Source organism: Bos taurus, chromosome 20, assembly GCF_002263795.3.
Source record: "Bos taurus isolate L1 Dominette 01449 registration number 42190680 breed Hereford chromosome 20, ARS-UCD2.0, whole genome shotgun sequence".
Lineage (NCBI taxonomy): Eukaryota > Metazoa > Chordata > Mammalia > Artiodactyla > Bovidae > Bos > Bos taurus.
This window is the reverse complement of record NC_037347.1, coordinates 38,915,777-38,933,121: the sequence shown is the minus strand read 5'-3', so window position 1 is coordinate 38,933,121 and position 17,345 is coordinate 38,915,777. Positions and strand designations below refer to the sequence as shown.

Here is a 17,345-nt window from a genome sequence, read left to right as displayed (position 1 = left end):
ACAGTGCTGTGTTAGTTTCTGCTGTACAACAAAGTGAATCAGCTATTTGTATACATATATCCCAAGACTCTTTTGAGAGTCCCTTGGACTGTAAGGAGATCCAACCAGTCCATTCTAAAGGAGATCAGCCCTGGGATTTCTTTGGAAGGAATGATACTAAAGCTGAAACTCCAGTACTTTGGCTACCTCATGCGAAGAGTTGACTCATTGGAAAAGACTCTGATGCTGGGAGGGATTGGGGGCAGGAGGAGAAGGGGACGACAGAGGATGAGATGGCTGGATGGCATCACTGACTTGATGGATGTGAGTCTGAGTGAACTCCGGGAGTTGGTGATGGACAGGGAGGCCTGGCGTGCTGCGATTCATGGGGTCACAAAGAGTTGGACATGACTGAGTGACTGAACTGAACTGAACTGATCCCCTCCCTCTTGAGCCTTCCTCCCCCCTGTCCCTGCCTCATCCCACTCATCTAGGTCATCACAGAGCAATGAGTTGAGCTTTCTGTGCTATACAGAAGTTTCCTACTAGCTATCTATTTTACACATGGTAGTGTATATATATATCAATCCTAATCTCTCAATTTGTCCCATCCTCCCCTTCCCACTCTTGTCTACATGTCTGTGTCTCTATTTCTGCCCTGCAAATAAGTTTATCTGTATTATTTATCTAGATTCCACATATATGTGTGTGTGTGTGTGTGTGTATATACACACACATGGAATATTGAAAGTGAAAGTGTTAGTTGCTCAGTTGTGTTTAACTCAGCCACCCCATGGATTGTAGCCTGCTAGGCTCCTCTGTCCATAGAATTTTTCAGGCAAGAATACTGGAGTGGGTTGCCATTTCCTTCTCCAGGGTCCTGACCCAGGGATTGAATCCAGGTGTCCTGTACTTCAGGCAGATTCTTTACTGTCTGAGCCCCTGGAGAAGCCTGCATATAAGCCTGGCATGCTGCGATTCATGCAGTCGCAAAGAGTTGGACACAACTGAGCGACTGATCTGATCTGATACATATATATATGTATTTATCTATATATACATATATATGCATTTATCTATATATACATATATATTATACACACACGCACACACACAATGGAATAGTACTCAGCCATAAAAAGGAAAGAAATTAGGTCATGTGTAGAGATGTGGGTGGACCTAGAGTCTGTCAAGCAGAGTGAAGCAAGTCAGAAAGAGAAAAACAAATATCGCTTATTAAGGCATACATGTGGAATCTAGGAAAATGAGGGCTTACTTTTAACTCAGGTGGATACCAACTAGCCTTCTCATAATTGTAATATTACATGTAAGCAGCAGAGGAAGTTATATGTGACTGGAGGTCTTCATCTGCCCCAAATATGTTTCCCCCACCTAGTTGTTAGTGGTTTCCACCCCTGGGGATGTTGGGTTCAACCATTGCTATTAAAATGCCAACGCTACTATTAAAATGCCCATGCTGGGAGTGTTCATTTCCTGAACTATGGGAGTCTGAACTGTTGACCAAGTTCTTTAACACACTCTTAGGAACATCCAGTTCAGAGGAGGAAGGTGTTTGACAGAGGAAAGCAGACCATAGAGTGGGAGGGGGACAAAAAATTAGCAGATGAGACCTCCTCTGAAACTACTGCTGTCATCCTCTAGTAAAAAAATTTAAGCTGAGATAGGAAGCTGCAGGCCCAATAAGAAATCAATGCTGGGAGAATTGGGAGGTCAGTAATACAGTACAAGTTCTGACTTCTCAGAGTCTAGCATCTCAGGTGGGAAACAACTAAGAAAGAACATCTAACCCATATATATATATATACACATAGTGTCTCTTTGTAAAGGTACAGGATATTTTTTATAATAATCTAGTAAAAGTGATTGCCTTTGGGGGCAATGGATGGCTGGGATAGGAGATAGAGAAATAGTCTATTTTTCACTGACGATTCTGTCATATTTTGAATTTTAAAGCATGTACAAAAATAAATAAAAATTTTAAAGTCATAGATATGAACAATGTTATGGTTTCAGTGATGTCCTCTGAAAAGTAAAATCAGAAAGGTTTGCTAAAGAGAAATTAAACTCTTCTGGTCAAACTCTGAGTGAAGCAATGGCGTCACCCCTGTGATCACATAGTTCCCACTGCATTGCTCTGATCTTTGAATGTCTTGGTTGTAGGGTGTACCTACATTTGATACATATCACTCTCACTTTCTACTGAATATTTAATCCAAACCATCCATCAAGAGAGGAATTTACCTTATTAATTTAAAGATATATATTTTTTAAATTAAACTGTTTGTAAGATTCTGATCTATTTGAGGGTTTTAGGGTGTATCTACATTTGATACATATCACTCTCACTTTCTACTGAATATTTAATCCAAACCATCCATCAAGGGAGGAGTTTACCTTATTGATTTAAAGATATATTTTTTAAAATTAAACTGTAAGATTCTGTTTGAGGGATATTCAAAGACCTGAAATGGCTTTCAAGCTTTCTTTAATGAATTGATGTTCCATAGCAATCCTCCTGGAGAAGGCAATGGCACCCCACTCCAGTACTCTTGCCTGGGAAATCCCATGGACGGAGGAGCCTGGTGGGCTGCAGTCCATGGGGTTGCTAAGAGTTGGACACATCTGAGTGACTTCATTTTTCACTTTCATGCATTGGAGAAGGCAATGGCAACCCACTCCAGTGTTCTTGCCTGGAGAATCCCAGGGAAGGGGGAGCCTCGTGGGCTGCCATCTATGGGGTCGCACAGAGTCGGACACGACTGAAGTGACTTAGCAGCTTAGCAGCAATCCTCCTAACTTCAATAAGATGATAGTCTACTACAACTGTAACTATATTTGTTTCCTCTGTAGTTTTGAATTTGGGAGTTAATAACCATAGGAAACATCTGTCATGTATAACATTTAAACATAACACTTTTATTGAAAATCAGTTTAATGAGCATACATGCTGTGATTAGATAAATTCAACAATTCCTATGAACGCACACCACTCTTCACAGAAAATTACCCTATGACGATTGGAGCAAAAGAGAAAAAGTGCCTTCTGTTAATTAAAACATATAACAAGTTAAAACTTATAGCACAGAAGATGAATCACCACAGTTACTGCCTTTATCGTCATTGCTAGAGAATTCATTAATGGAATTAAAGAAACAGTAATTAATTTCTTTGTATAAACTTCCATTCTGTTAAATTCATCGTCATTACCTCCACGAGGAAGAGGTGAAGATCTGTTGTTTTCACACTGATTATTGGAAGTCATTTGTGAGAAGACTTTTCTGGAGCAGTTATGTAGTAGAAGGTGCAGAAGACAGAATAATCTACTCTGCTGCCCAGACTCGTTCCACTTCTAATAATACAACTCTGGGGAAGACTTTTTTTTAGCAAAGCAAAAATGTTTAAAGCAAAAATGTGATAACTAAATTAAGGACTATTTCTTGATTAGTTTCTGAAGGCCAGTCTCAGATGACTCTGGAGAACAATTTTCTGCACAGCTTTTTGAGTAACTCTAGTATTTTCCATCCTTTGTGAGGGGACAGGTAGGTGGGTACCACTGCAGGAACTAAGCAAAGTGGGCAGAAGACAGGGTGAGAAGAGGGAGCATTTCCTTGAATGTCCTCTGGTGTTGACACCTTTGTCCAGTCAGCTCCTTAGGTGTGGATTTATCCTTTCACCTTGGCAGATGGCAGGAGGTTCAGATTCGAGACCCTCCTGGAGGATGCTGGATCATCCAGCTGCAGAATTATGCCATTTCCCCAGCAGTCCCTCTCCTGAAAGCCTTGCTCAGTTGAAGTGCCTCCTAGTGGTACCTTGAGGTTTTTGCATGAGTTGTTCAATAGTCAAGCCATGTCATGACTTTGAGACACCATAAAAGGCAGCACGTTAGGCTTCCCTGCTCTTTCCTATCTCCTGGAATTTGCTCAAACTCACGTCCATTGCATCTGTGATGCCAACCAACTGACTCATCCTCTGTCACCCCCTTCTTCTCTTGCCCTCAATCTTACCCAGAATCGGAGTCTTTTTCAACAAGTCGACTCTTCATATCAGGTGGACAAAGTATTGGAGCTTCAGCTTTAGCCTCAGTCCCTCCAGTGAATATTCAGGGTTGATTTTTTTTTTTTTTTTTTGCAGGAAAAATAAATTTAATTTTGAAGTCTCTGCTTCAGTGATACAGGAAAGAGTGAAAAGGAGATCCATGGAAAGTGGTACAACCAAGCTCGGCAACCAGACTCTTCAAAACCTGGCTTTGCTAATTTTATCAGCTATGCTGCTGCTGCTGCTAAGTCACTTCAGTCATGTCTGACTCTGTGCAACCCCATAGATGACAGCCCACCAGGCTCCCCCGTCCTTGGGATTCTCCAGGCAAGAACACTGGAGTGGGTTGCCATTTCCTTCTCCAATGCATGAAAGTGAAAGGTGAAAGTGAAGTTTCTCAGTCATGTCCAACTCTTAGCAACCCCATGGACTGCAGCCTACCAGGCTCCTCCATTCATGGGAGTTTCCAGGCAAGAGTACTGGAGTGGGTTGCCATTGCCTTCTCCGTTATCAGCTATGTGATCTTGACAAATGACTTACTCTTTTTTTGCCTCAATTTCTTCTTTCATAAAATGATAATAATAAAGATGCTCACTAATCAATGGCTGGGAGGAACAAAGCAATTAAAACATGTAAAATTCTTAATGCCTTGGCATACAGTAAGTGCTCAAGTAAATGTTTGCTATTATAATGTTAGCATTTATATGGAGAAATTGACCAACTGCCAAAGGCCATGTATAACTGTCTGGCAGCATGAAGAGCTTAGTTAATACAGCCCAAGTGTCAAAATAAACTAGCAATGTGAATGTCACATTTCTATCACTTATGAAAAGCAGAGTAATCAGAAACATCAACTACCAAGGGGGAAAAAGGGAGGGGTGGGAGCAATTGGGAGATTAGAATTGACGCATATACACTACTGATACTATGTATAAAACAGGTAACTAACGAGTATATATTGTATAGCACAGGGAATTCTACTTAATGTACTGTAGTGACCTGAATGGGAAGGAAGTCCAAAAGGGAGGGGATACATGTATATGTATAGCTGATTCATTTTGCTATACAGTAGATCCTAATACAACACTGTAAACCAACTCTAATAAAAATCAATTAAAAAAAGAAAAGACAACAACAACAAAAACAAAACACCTCATCAGAAGAATCTTATGAGAAAGGATGAAGTTTTTATCATTAGTAGGTAAAAAACAACAAACAGATTTCTCCTTGGACAGGAATTTGTTTTTCTCCCTTTGTAAACAAGTCAGGGTCAAAATCCCCAAAGTTTTCAAATAACGCTAGATGTTTTTCCACTTTGGTTCAAAATCAGTGGCCCAAGTCAAGATAGGGGAGGGGCAATGATCTTAGACAGGACAAGGTCTGGCCTCACTGTCATTGCCCTTATGCATCTAGAAGCCTTGCTGGCCCTCCCTTCACATTCACTCCTGAATCTAAGAATTCTTCTCCCCACTGCTACCCCTCAGCTGACTTATAGTCTCCTCTTGCCAAACTCCTGGTCAACCTCCCATCTTTCCCTCTGCTCTGTCTACAATCCACTCTGTACACAGGAGCCAGGAGAGCTCTAAAATGCACATTACATCCTTACTTAAACACTCCCAGTGATTCCCTTAGAGCATTAACCCTAATTCCACTCATGACCTCAGACTCTTTGGGCTATTTTCCTATTTGACTCCACTCCTTCCTTCCTAAGTGTCCAGGCACATTGGTCTTTCTATTTTCAGAATATGCAAAACCTTTTTCAACTCAGAGCTTTTGCTGTTGCTGATCCCTCTGCCAGTTTTTTTTTTCCCCTGATCTCTGTGTGGGTTTCTCTTTACACATGCTAGCTCAAATGTCACCTCTTCAGAGACAGTGACTCTTGTAAGCCTATTGAAAGCAGCCCTCGCCAGTCTGACCACTTTATCTCACTTCATTTTTCTTCATAGTACCAACTAACTGATTTTATTTATCTTAGTATTATTCTTAGTACGGATATCTGTTTGCTCTCACTGCAATGTAAACTCCACATGAACAAGAACACCATCTCTTCAACTCCAGCTCCTCGAAGGGTCCTTGGCACAAAACAGACGCTACATAAATATTAGTTGAGTGAATAACAATTGTCAGTGCCCACAATGCTTGGACAACAGCAGGCCTTTGTTCATCCTTCTCCTTGCTATCTCCTTGGCAACTTCTTATCTCCTAATCCTGCCATCTCAGCACTCAAGAAAAGTAGAGTGGCCCATCCTTTCAATCCCTGCCAAATCTAATACAAAATCTTGGTTACTTTTTGGTATTTATACAACTTTTTGAGAAGGGCTGCCATCTTAGATTTAACTGGACCCTGGATAATTATTCTCAGACTGATCTTAGAATCCTTTTCCATACTCTAAGTTCTTCTCAATTTGGTATGACTTGCAATTGGTTCTTTCCAAACCCACATTCATGGCTCTCCTAGCCCAGGCTCTTGCTGGTAGCCTCTGCAACCCAAATGATCTCCTGAGCCTGAGAGAGTTTTACACAACCTAGTTAGTTCTTGGCCAATTCACCTCATAAAGTCTACCCAATGACAGAGAACACTGCTATAATTATATTTTTAATAAGGGTGTGGACAGGAACGGAGTTAATTGGCTTTAAAATGGCTGAGACAGGAAAGCAAGGGTTGGCTGACTAAAGATCAACATAGCAACTGGGAAATTTAATACATGGATGGCAGGAAGGCTTAACCTTTATCTTCCAATCTCATGATTATCAAGCCTCTGGCAACTTGATTTCCAAATTGTACATACAAGAAATTTTAGTCATGAGTTTATACAGGGTCACTCTGAAGATGGAGTTAGTTCATACATAGGTAGAAACCTCAATTTTATGCTAGACTGATGGAGTTGCTACCCAATGAAAATATGATTCGGATGGTTCTCTGGGGTCCATGACACCTAGAACAAGGCAGAAGAAGAAACAGAAATAAATCATGAAGATTTGTACTTTCTCTGAGAAGTAAAGTCCATTTTAGTGAAGATCAACTGGAGAATTGTAAATAAATGTGATATGGAGCCTCCTCACCCAGAATCTTGATTAATAGGTTTATGGATAGGGCCTGGGCAGCTGTATTTTTTAAAGCTCCTAAGGTGATTTTCATGTACAGTCAGTGTTGAGGACCACTGTTTTAGAGGCTTGCTTTTTCCTCTAGTTAAAGATACTAGAAATTGTTTTTTAATAAGTAATGGATTTCAAAACAGAGAAAAAGGAAAGAACCATTTTGGAATGGCACAATACTGACCTGTCCTCATATCCTAAAGAAGCTGTAGTGCTACGACTCTAGCCTTTTTCTATTACCCTTCATAAAGACCTCCTAGCTTCACCACTGGCAATAAACCCAGACATTCTTGAGACATAACAAGGAATTCTTTAAAAATGCAGCTGTAAAAATTGCTCAGCTTTCTTCTTCTTCTTTTTTTTTAGACGTGTAACAAAAACCATTATCTTTTAAGCGAACAGAAGCTTCAGAGAAGAGAAATCAGAACAGCCTGAAAGCTCTGAGACTAAGGAGCCTTTACTTCCCACAGGTAGGAGTGTGCATAAGCTGTAAGTATGCATGGCCACGCTTTTACTTGAACTCCAAGATGCTAGGGATGGGGCTCCTGGGACCGCCCCTGCTGCCTCCGAGCTGCTGACACTTAAAATCACAGTGTTGCCAGTTCGGGCAATCTAGTCACCTTTTACTGATTGATCTGTAACACTAATTCATTCATGCAAGTGGTAACAGGGCTAGGTACAGAATATTGTAACAGCAACAGGAGATGGGGCACCATGTGCTTTAAGAGCCAAATAAATATGAGGAATTCAGTGGCTGAGAATCCTAATTTCATTCTATCACCAGTAAGCCTCAAGGCCCAAGGCCAGTAATTAAACTCCATTTTCCTAATTTGTAAAGTTGGAAAGGTGAGGCATGGTTACAGACTGTTATAAAATAGCTACTATGGCACTAATGGTATGAAGCCCTTAGATAATGAAGCCCTCTGCAATGATCACACAAAGCCTGGTGCACACAAAGAGCCATGAGACACCCAGCACCCTATACTTACCCTATACCAGGGTTGACTACAGGGCACCCCCAAAGCACACAGCGTACAGGGATGGGAAGCTGGCTACACTTTTTAGCCACAACATCCAAGTCAACAGAATGATTACAGACAGCAATTGTGAAGAAAGCAACTGAGCAGAAATATCCATGTCCATAAACCTTCTACACAATAAAGACCATGCCCCTTAACTGTCCATTTCTTTCTCTTGAAAACATTACCCTTTTAATTTTATTGCCCATGATGATAAGACAAAGACTCAGTGTGTTTACTCAATGACTTTTAACTCTGACTTCACATTAGAATGTTCTGGGGAATCACAAACAACAAAGAACAACAACAGCACTGGCACCATGGCCCCATTCTTTAATGAAAATTCTAGAACAAGGTGGGGGCATCAGTAATTTTTAAAAGCGCCCCTAGTTGTTCTCCATGTTCTTTTTCATACTGCCAAATACTCCGTGCACATTTCCATATGCAGGCCAACTGCATATGCATCTTTACTCGGAATGCCTTCCTCTCCAGCTCCCACCCCCACGCCCGTGCCTGTTTCCATTGGTCTACAACTCAGCCTGGGAAAGTGCCGCACTCAATATGTCAACTAATTTGGAAAACTCAGCAGTGGCCACAGGACTGGAAAAGGTCAGTTTTCATTCCAATCCCAAAGAAAGGCAATGCCAAAGAACGTTCAAACTACCACACAGTTGCATTCATCACACATTCTAGCAAAGTAATGCTCAAAATTCTCCAAGCAAGGCTTCAAAAGTACATGAACCGAGAACTTCCAGATGTTCAAGCTGGAATTAGAAAAGGCAGAGGAACCAGGGATCAAATTGTCAACATCCATTGGATAATCAAAAAAGAAAGAGAGCTCCAAAAAAAACATCTACTTCTGCTTCATTGACTATGCTAAAGCTTTTGACTGTGTGGATCACACAAACTGGAAAATTATTTAAGAGATGGGAATACCAGACCAGCTGAACTGCCTCCTGAGAAATCTGTATGCAGGTCAAGAAGCAACAGTTAGAACTGGACATAATAATTTCAAAATTGGCAAAGGAATAGGTCAAGGCTATATATTGTCACCCTGCTTATTTAACTTTTATGCAGAGCACATCATGTTAAATGTTGGGCTGGATGAAGCACAAACTGGAATCAAGATTGCAGGTAGAAATATCAATAACCTAAGATATGAAGATGACATCATTCTTATGGCAGAAAGTTAAGAGGAACTAAAGAGCCTCTTGATGAAAGTGAAAGAGGAGAGTGAAAAAGCTGACTTAAAACTCAACATTCAAAAATGAAGAGCATGGCATCTGGTCCCATCACTTCTTTGCAAATAGATGGGGAAACAATGGAAATAATGAGAGACCTTATTTTCTTGGTTTCTAAAATTGCTGCATATGGTGACTGCAGCCATGAAATTAAAAGACGCTTGCTCCTTGGAAGAAAAGCTATGACCAACCTAGACAGCATATTAAAAAGCAGAGACATTACTTTGCAAACAAAGTTCTGTCTAGTCAAAGCTATGGTTTTCCCAGTAGTCATGTATGGATGTGAGAGTTGGACCATCAAGAAAGCTAAGCACCAAAGAACTGATGCTTTTGAACTGTGGTGTTGGAGAAGACTCTTGAAAATCTCTTGAACTGCAAGGAGATCAAACCAGTCAATCCTAAAGGAAATCAGTCCTGAACATTCATTGGAAGGACTGAAGCTAAAGCTGAAGCTCCAGTACTTTGGCCACTTGATGCAAAGAACTGACTCATTAGAAAAGACCCTGATGCTGGGAAAGATTGAAGGCTAAAGGAGAAGGGGATGACAGAGAACAAGATGGTTGGATGGCAGCACTAAGTCGATGGGCATAAGTTTGAACAAGCTCTGGGAGCTGGTGATGGACAGGGAAGCCTGGCGTGCTGCATGCAGCCCATGGGTTGTAAAGAGTCAAACACGACTGAGGAACTGAAGTAATAGCCTGGCCTTACATCCTTCAGTGGCATCTCTTTTTCTTTTTTAAGATTTTTTAAAAAATGTAGACCAGTTTTAAACTATTGAATTTGTTGCAATACTGCTTCTGTTCTAAGTTTTGGGTTTTTTTTTTTTTTTGGTCCCAAGGCATGTGGGATCTTAGTTCCCAGACCAGGGATAGAACTGGTATTCCTTGCATTGGAAGACAAAGTCAACCACTGGACTGCCAGGGAAGTCCCTCAATGCCCATCTCTTACCCTGTATTGTCAATGTACTTTAGGGCTATGGGCATAATGCCCTCTGGAATTCCCAACTCTAACTGTCTGTTTCATGGAACACTTAGAGGATGTCATCTTACACTGCTCTTGGTGTTTTATGTTTGTGCCCATCTTCCCTGGTAGATAATATGCTCCTCTAGAGCAAGGACCTTGTTTAAGATTTTTTTTTTTTTTTTAATTTTTCCCATGGACTCTGGCACAGACTTCTTGGCTTAGAAGATGTTGAAGAATAGGTATTACTGTTGAGGTAGATACACTAAAATTCATTCCTGTCAGCTTCTTACTGACATTTCCCTGGAAGATGGAGATTTTGAGTGGAAATGAACAAATGTTATTTGTATATCTCAAAGAGCATCTGGTACAGGCACACCTCATCTTATTGCTTTTCACTTCATTGTATTTTGCAGGTAGTTTGGTTTTTTCTTTCTTTCTTTTTTACAAACTGTGTTGTCAGCTGGTAGTTAGCATTTTTTAACAATAAAGTATTTTTCAAATTAAGATACATACATTGTGTTTTAGATATAATGCTTTGTTGTTGTTTAGTCAATAAGTTGTGCCTGACCCTTTTTGTGACGCTAGGGAATGTAGCGCACCAGGCTCCTCCGTCCATAGGATTTCCCAGGCAAGAATACTGGAGTGGGTAGTCATTTCCTTCTCCAGGGGATCTTCCTGACTCAGGGGTCAAACCTGCATCTCCTGCATTGCAGGGGGATTCTCTACCTCTGAGCCACCAGGGAAGCCCTATGATGCTACTGCATACTTAGTGGACTATAGTGTAGGGTAATTCACTTTTATATGGACTAGAAAACCAAAAACATTTGTGACTCATTTTATTGTAGTATTTGCTTTATTGCAATAGTCCGGAACTGAACCAACAATATTTCTGAGGTCTGTCTGTATATCCTTTTAAAACTACAGAAAAGAAACTCTTCACTGTAGGCGAATGTCTACTACAGTCCGTGGCCAACCATTTTCTAGAATATTTCTCCATTAGCCTGTTATGTGGCATTGTCTCACCAACACTGACCTTTTCTAGAGGATTTTTGAGGGAAGGAGGGTAAGAGTAACACACAAACCCATAGACAAACTCAAATGCAGGTCTGTGATATTCCAGGCCAGAGACTTCCTCTAACACCACCAGAATCTGAATGTCCTTCCCTTTGGCATATATCAAACCAATTGTATTTGTATTTCATTGACATTGTCAAAAACCACGTTAGCTAGTGGACAACAGAAGCCAAAATGGCCTTCTGTGATGTCCTTGAAACAGCCCTTCTGGAACCTTGGACTGCATCTTATTCAAGTTGTTACAAGCAAAAGGACAGAGAAGGGAAAACATTTATCACCACAATAAGATGATTCATTTCATGATTTTTGCATGCAGGCACAAAACCCTGGCTGTCTCCTAGGCTGATTTTACAAAGTCCCAGAATGTCAAAGACACTGTCCTAGGAAATGATTTTATGGTGAAAGCATACCTGAGTTTAAAATAACCCTTTGGTGATAAGGATGCTTGAAAGCTTGAGGTTTGTCTGGGTGAGGGAATGGGTCCTGGTGATGAAAGTAACCACTGAGTCTATTTCATATAATGGCATGATGTAGTGGGCTTTGAATGATCACCCATTCAGCAGAAAAATGAGGGTGGAGGAGGACACAGAGCGACCCCTTTTTTCTTGTTTACTGCTTCACTGAATAACTGAATTAGGAGACACACCTGAGAAGGAGTCTAAGCCAAGAATACAGGAAAAGTTATTAAGAAGAAGGAGGAACAATTCCCTACTCTATCCCTGTCAACTAATTGGTCTACAGAAGTGCTATTTGAAAGAAATACAATTCAAGTCACATATGTGATTTTAAATTTTCTGCTGAACACATGAAAACAAATTTAAAAAGAAACAGAATTAATTTTAATAATGTACTTCAGCTAAACCACTACGTCTAAAATACTATCATTCTAACATACAGTCAGTATAAAAATTCAAGAGATAGATATGTATTTTTCAGTACTAGGTCTTTGAAATCTGGGGTATACTTTACACTACGGTACACCTCAATTTGCACATTTCTAGTGCTCAGTAGCCACATGGGGCGAGTGCTACCACACTCTGCAGTGCAGGTTTAGACATGCTAACTGGAAATTGGGACATCAGACAGAAATCACTGCCAGCACTGAGCTACCTAATAAACGTTGGATATTTCTTGCTGCTAGCTCTTTCACTATCCCCTAGAAGAGATGATCTCAAAGGCCACATGCTGTGCTAGCAAAAAGTTTTGGATTTTGGTGCGGAACAGACTGTGGGATTCAAATACCAGCTTAATAACCTTGGTTGGTTACCCTCTGCAAGTCTTGGTTTCTTTAACTATCAAATCAAGACAGAAAAGCTAACTCAACAGATTGCTGAGAAGATTAAAAAATAAGATAGGTATAAAGTACACAGAACAAGCTAGACTAGGCATTCAAACAATGATTTCCCCTTTGTAAACCTCAACTTAATACCTTAGGGACCATCTTATTGTATCTGGGGCCATACTGCTTTATGTATTCATTTTCAGAACTTTGCCTTGAGATTTCTTCTGCTAAGGCAATCCTTTCCCCAGATTTTCATGGGGCTGGTTTCTTCTTATTATGCAGATTTAAGTTTAAGGGTGACCTTCTTATGGAGATCTTCTCTGTTGTCTTAAAGTTGCCCCCAAGCCCTGTTACCCTTTAGGCCCCCAGCTTCTCTTTACTTTCTTTCTGATGTGTATGTACAGATATGAGAGTTGGATCATAAAGAAGGCTGCACGCAGAAGAATTGATGCTTTCTAATTGTGGTGCTGGAGAAGATTCTTGAGAGTCCTTTGGACAGCAAGGAGATCAAAGCAGTCAATCCTAAAGGAAATCAGTCTTGAATATTCACTGGAAGGACTGATGCTGAAGCTGAAGCTCCAATACTTAGGCCACCTGATGTGAAAAGCCGACTCATTGAAAAAGACTCTGATGCTGGGAAAGAGTGAGGGCAATAAGAGAAGGAATGACAGAGGATGAGACAGCTGGATGGCATCACTGACTCAATGGACATGAGTTTCAAAAAACTCCGAGAGACAGTGAAGGACAGGGAAGCCTGTGTCCTGGTGTGCTGCAGTCCATGGGGTCACAAAGAGTAGGACACGACTTAGCAAATGACCAACAATAACAAAACATTTATCAATGTCTGAAATGATCTGATATATATCTGTGTTCACCTGCCTCTTATACATCTCTGTGGCATAGAAGCTTCACAAGGGCCAAGGTCTTGTCTGTTATATTCAGAGCTCAGCAAGTATTCATGAAATGAATGAATGTTTAACACAGGGAGGCAAATGGCAAGGTGTCCTGATTCTAAAGGTAACAAAAAATAAGAATTTCAGAGCTCTTTCCGACATAAACAAATTGCTCAGGAAATCAGTGGCCTAGAGCCAGCCTCACCTGCTGTGGGTAACTATTGACTTTATAGCTGGATTTGGGAAAGGATGGGAAAATCACTCTCCATAGGTGATTTCACTGTTGTTGCCTGTTGGTGTGTTCACACGCAAAGTGTATGTTCATGCCACTGAAATCACCCAGTGGATTTGGTGATTCCTGCCCTTCAAAAGAACTAGTTTGGATCATCCAATTAGCATGATGCAATTTCCTGACCCCAGGGAGCCTGGCAGCTCGGGTTAGTGGAACAAGAGTGGGTATCAAGATCAGACAGATCTGGGCTTATGTCCTGGTTCGGTTCTACCTTTTACTTGCTGTGGAGACTGGGCAAGTCATGTAAATTTCCTTAATCCTCAGTTTCCTTATCTGTAAAGCTTTATTTGATAATGTGTACCCTGCAGTAAGAAAATTAATTGAAGAGAGAATTCACTGAATTACCATGAGAATTAACAGAAGGAACACAGGGAAGTGCTTAGTATATCTTGAAGGCTCAGTGACTAGTAGGTATCAATACTGTCATCTTCGCATTCAAGAATGTTTGGAATGGATACTTAGTGGGAATCCAATTTCCTTTTAAGATTATGCTATTTCTGTCCCTTACTTCTATGTCATTCAATTTCTTGCAACTGAGGGGCCAGGACTGCAGGAGGTGGGGGGTGGTACTAGCTGAGTTGATTAAATCTTTTCCAAGCTGTGAAAGATGGAAATGAAGACGTTTCTCTTTACAGAGACAGTTTGTGTTGTACCTGGAGATGGATGCAGCCATCAGCCCTCTCCAGTTTCTATACTGAGATTCATGCAGCTACAGGCACAGATCTAGCTGTTTTCTGTTCAAGATTATGGGTCAAAAGGGAACTCAGAGAAAGGGTCAAGACTTCATGCTAGTCTGGACACATTTCACTTGTTGGCAACACAGAAAATTCCTTGACAAAGGTGAAGCAATAAGTCCAACATTGTATTCTGAACCCACCATTCATCTTTTAGAATAACTAGATCAGGACTGACTGTACTCATTGTTTTGCTGACATAAGCCCCATAAGACAGTAAACTGCTCTAAAAAAAGTAGGAGACTATTTAACACTGACTTATAAACTCACATTCATATCAGTAATAGCAGTTTATCATAGACTAGGCATTTCAGTTTCCTAATAACCGTGCAAGAAAGCACAAGAGGAAAAGTGAGACTCAGCGAAGTTCAGTGACTTGCCTGAAGCAAGGGAGCCAAGATTTGAAGCCTGGTTTGTTGGGCTTGAAAGCTCCCCGTGTCCTCTGCTACACCTTGCTGGCACTGCCAATGGAAGACCCAGGTCCTCCAAAGCACGGGAACCTAGTGCCTTAAAGGAAAAGTGCAGAGGTGCACAAGGAGACTGTTACTATTCCTACACAGCACTGGGGAGCAAACCGCACTTCATTTCAAAACCAGACCTCGGGCCCAGTGTCTGACATCCAACCGTGGGACCTGAAGAGCTCTCCTTAAGACAGTGACCCTCTGCAGGTGTTCTCCAATGCTGTCTGTAAGACTGAAAACTCCAGGGCTGAGGATGGTCCCCTTAGGAAAGCCATTGCAAGAGCTTGTGAAGAGGGTTTCCCACAAGGCAGAGACCAGTGAAGCTCCTGGGAAACAGTGTCCCGGGAGCTCACTCATGAAAGCCAGGCTCTCTCCTTTGGCAGGGCTAACTCCAGACCCCCAGAGAAGGCTGCAGATGGCTCCCACAGCCAACCAAGCTGCCACAGAGGTTTGGCTGGATGGTTGATGCAGACCCTAGAGAGGAAGGCAAGGGATGTTCACTAGGGGCTCAGGCAAAGACTTCAGGGCATGTCCACAACCTTCTGGGACTGCTTGAAAAACTTTATGAACATTCCATAAAAATGCTTTCCCCTCTTGGAAGAGGACTCATAGCTCATTCTCAAAAGGACTTAATGAGCACCAATTTTTAAGAATCACTAAAATATACAATTTCATCAGTTTCTTTCTTACATGATTCAGCAGCACTTTTGCTCCATTAGTCTTAAATATATTCATATACAGTAGTAATCTAAATATATATATGTATGTGTATATATATATGTGTGTGTATGTATACACACATATGGACACATTTAGGGCAGAATATATACACACACATATATTCATACATATATATACACACAACATATATATCCTTAAATGTTGCACACACGCATATACACACATGCAAAGTGCAACATGTGCAAAGAAAATCGAGGCCCACAGACCCCAAGGGTCTTGCCCAACTTTGCACAGCAGGGGTGGAATGAGCAGCACTCCACTGACCAAGAAGCATGAGACTCAGGTGGGAAAGCTTAACCAACCAATTTGATGGATGTAAACAAGCGGATCCCTATAGTGTCATAATAATGTTTTGCAATCATTTTCAAGTCCAGTTACCGAAAAGTCTAAATGCTTGTTATTAGGGTAAGGTGGGCTGCTTCCGAAGAACAGGGAGAGGCCATTACAAGGATGTTCTCCACCCAAAGAGCTGCAACTCCAGCCCTGGCTCCGGTAGCGCCCTGGCTACCCCCCACCCTCCCTTACCTGTTTGCCCAACTTCCCCCTCCTCTCCTCTGCTCTCTCGTCCTCTCTCCTCCAGCGGTTCCTGAAGCTGCTTCTCCAGCTGGAATTCCTTCGCTGAGGTCAGGCTGCCTCCCTTCGGCTGAGCTACGGGTGACAGCCAGGAGGCTGCTTACCTGTCACTACCCGCACTGCCTCTGAGGGGGCGGGGAGCCACACCTTTCGGGTCGGCACAGCGATCGCTCAACTTTCCGCCGGATACCCGGAGGCGGCCGCGGCTGATGCTGGGAGAATCCTCAAGCCCGCCGGCCGCACATCACCTGTCTGAGCTCCTTCCCCTCCCCGCTCTTTTTTTCTTTTCAATTTGACTTGAATAATGTATCTTCTGAGAATCCCCCAGTCACGCCGAAACTCATCCTCAAGATGCTTTTTATAAAGACTAATGTGTGCCGTCGTACAAGCGGCGAGGCTGGTGGCGGATACAATCTTTTTAGTTCCTTTGGGAGGGGACCTCCGTGCTGTCAGAGTCCCGGCTCTGCCCTAGGCTGCCCGCTCGGCGGCTCCGGCGGGTTTCTGGCGTCTTCCGGAGCAGCCCAAGCCCAGCCGCCGGTGCGCGTCTGCCTGCACTTGGCCTCGAACCCGCGACTCTGGCGCCGCCCCCGCGCCCTCGGCTTCGCGCGCGGTGGGTACTCACTTTTCCCGGGGAGCGAGGTCTGCCATCTCACTCCGTGAGCACTTCCTGCACGAGGATGTGGACCTCCATCGTGCGTAAAGCTGTTTCAGGAACAGCGGGTAGACTCCAGGAAGAGGGAGAGGAGCGAGTTAGACTTAAAGAGAAAGGGGGCGGGGGCGGGAATGGGGGCGGGGGTGGGAAGCCCAAGACCAGCAGGCTGGTGTCTGGGTGTCCCAACCTGGACTCCAGCAGCCCGGCGGCTCTGGGACAAGAAGCCCAGCAAGTGCACTTGTTCACTCTTTCTTTGCGAGAGGAGGAGTCAAGGTTGCAACATTTGTGT

At 42.3% G+C, this 17,345-nt stretch overlaps 1 protein-coding gene across 8 annotated transcripts in view; it reads right to left on the bottom strand.

Moving 5' to 3' along the window:
• PRLR (prolactin receptor) overlaps positions 1-17,135 on the bottom strand; it is a 192,985-nt gene extending 175,850 nt beyond the window's left edge. For 5 of the 8 annotated variants that reach the window (XM_024981206.2, XM_024981210.2, XM_005221577.5 and 2 more), the window contains exon 1: positions 17,027-17,135. The gene's annotated coding sequence lies outside the window, so the exon portion shown is untranslated. Of the gene's footprint in view, positions 1-16,356 lie in introns of all 8 variants that reach the window. The other 3 variants (XM_024981203.2, XM_024981208.2, XM_024981202.2) reach the window with 1 other exon arrangement.
• Between the last annotated feature and the right edge of the window lie 210 nt (positions 17,136-17,345).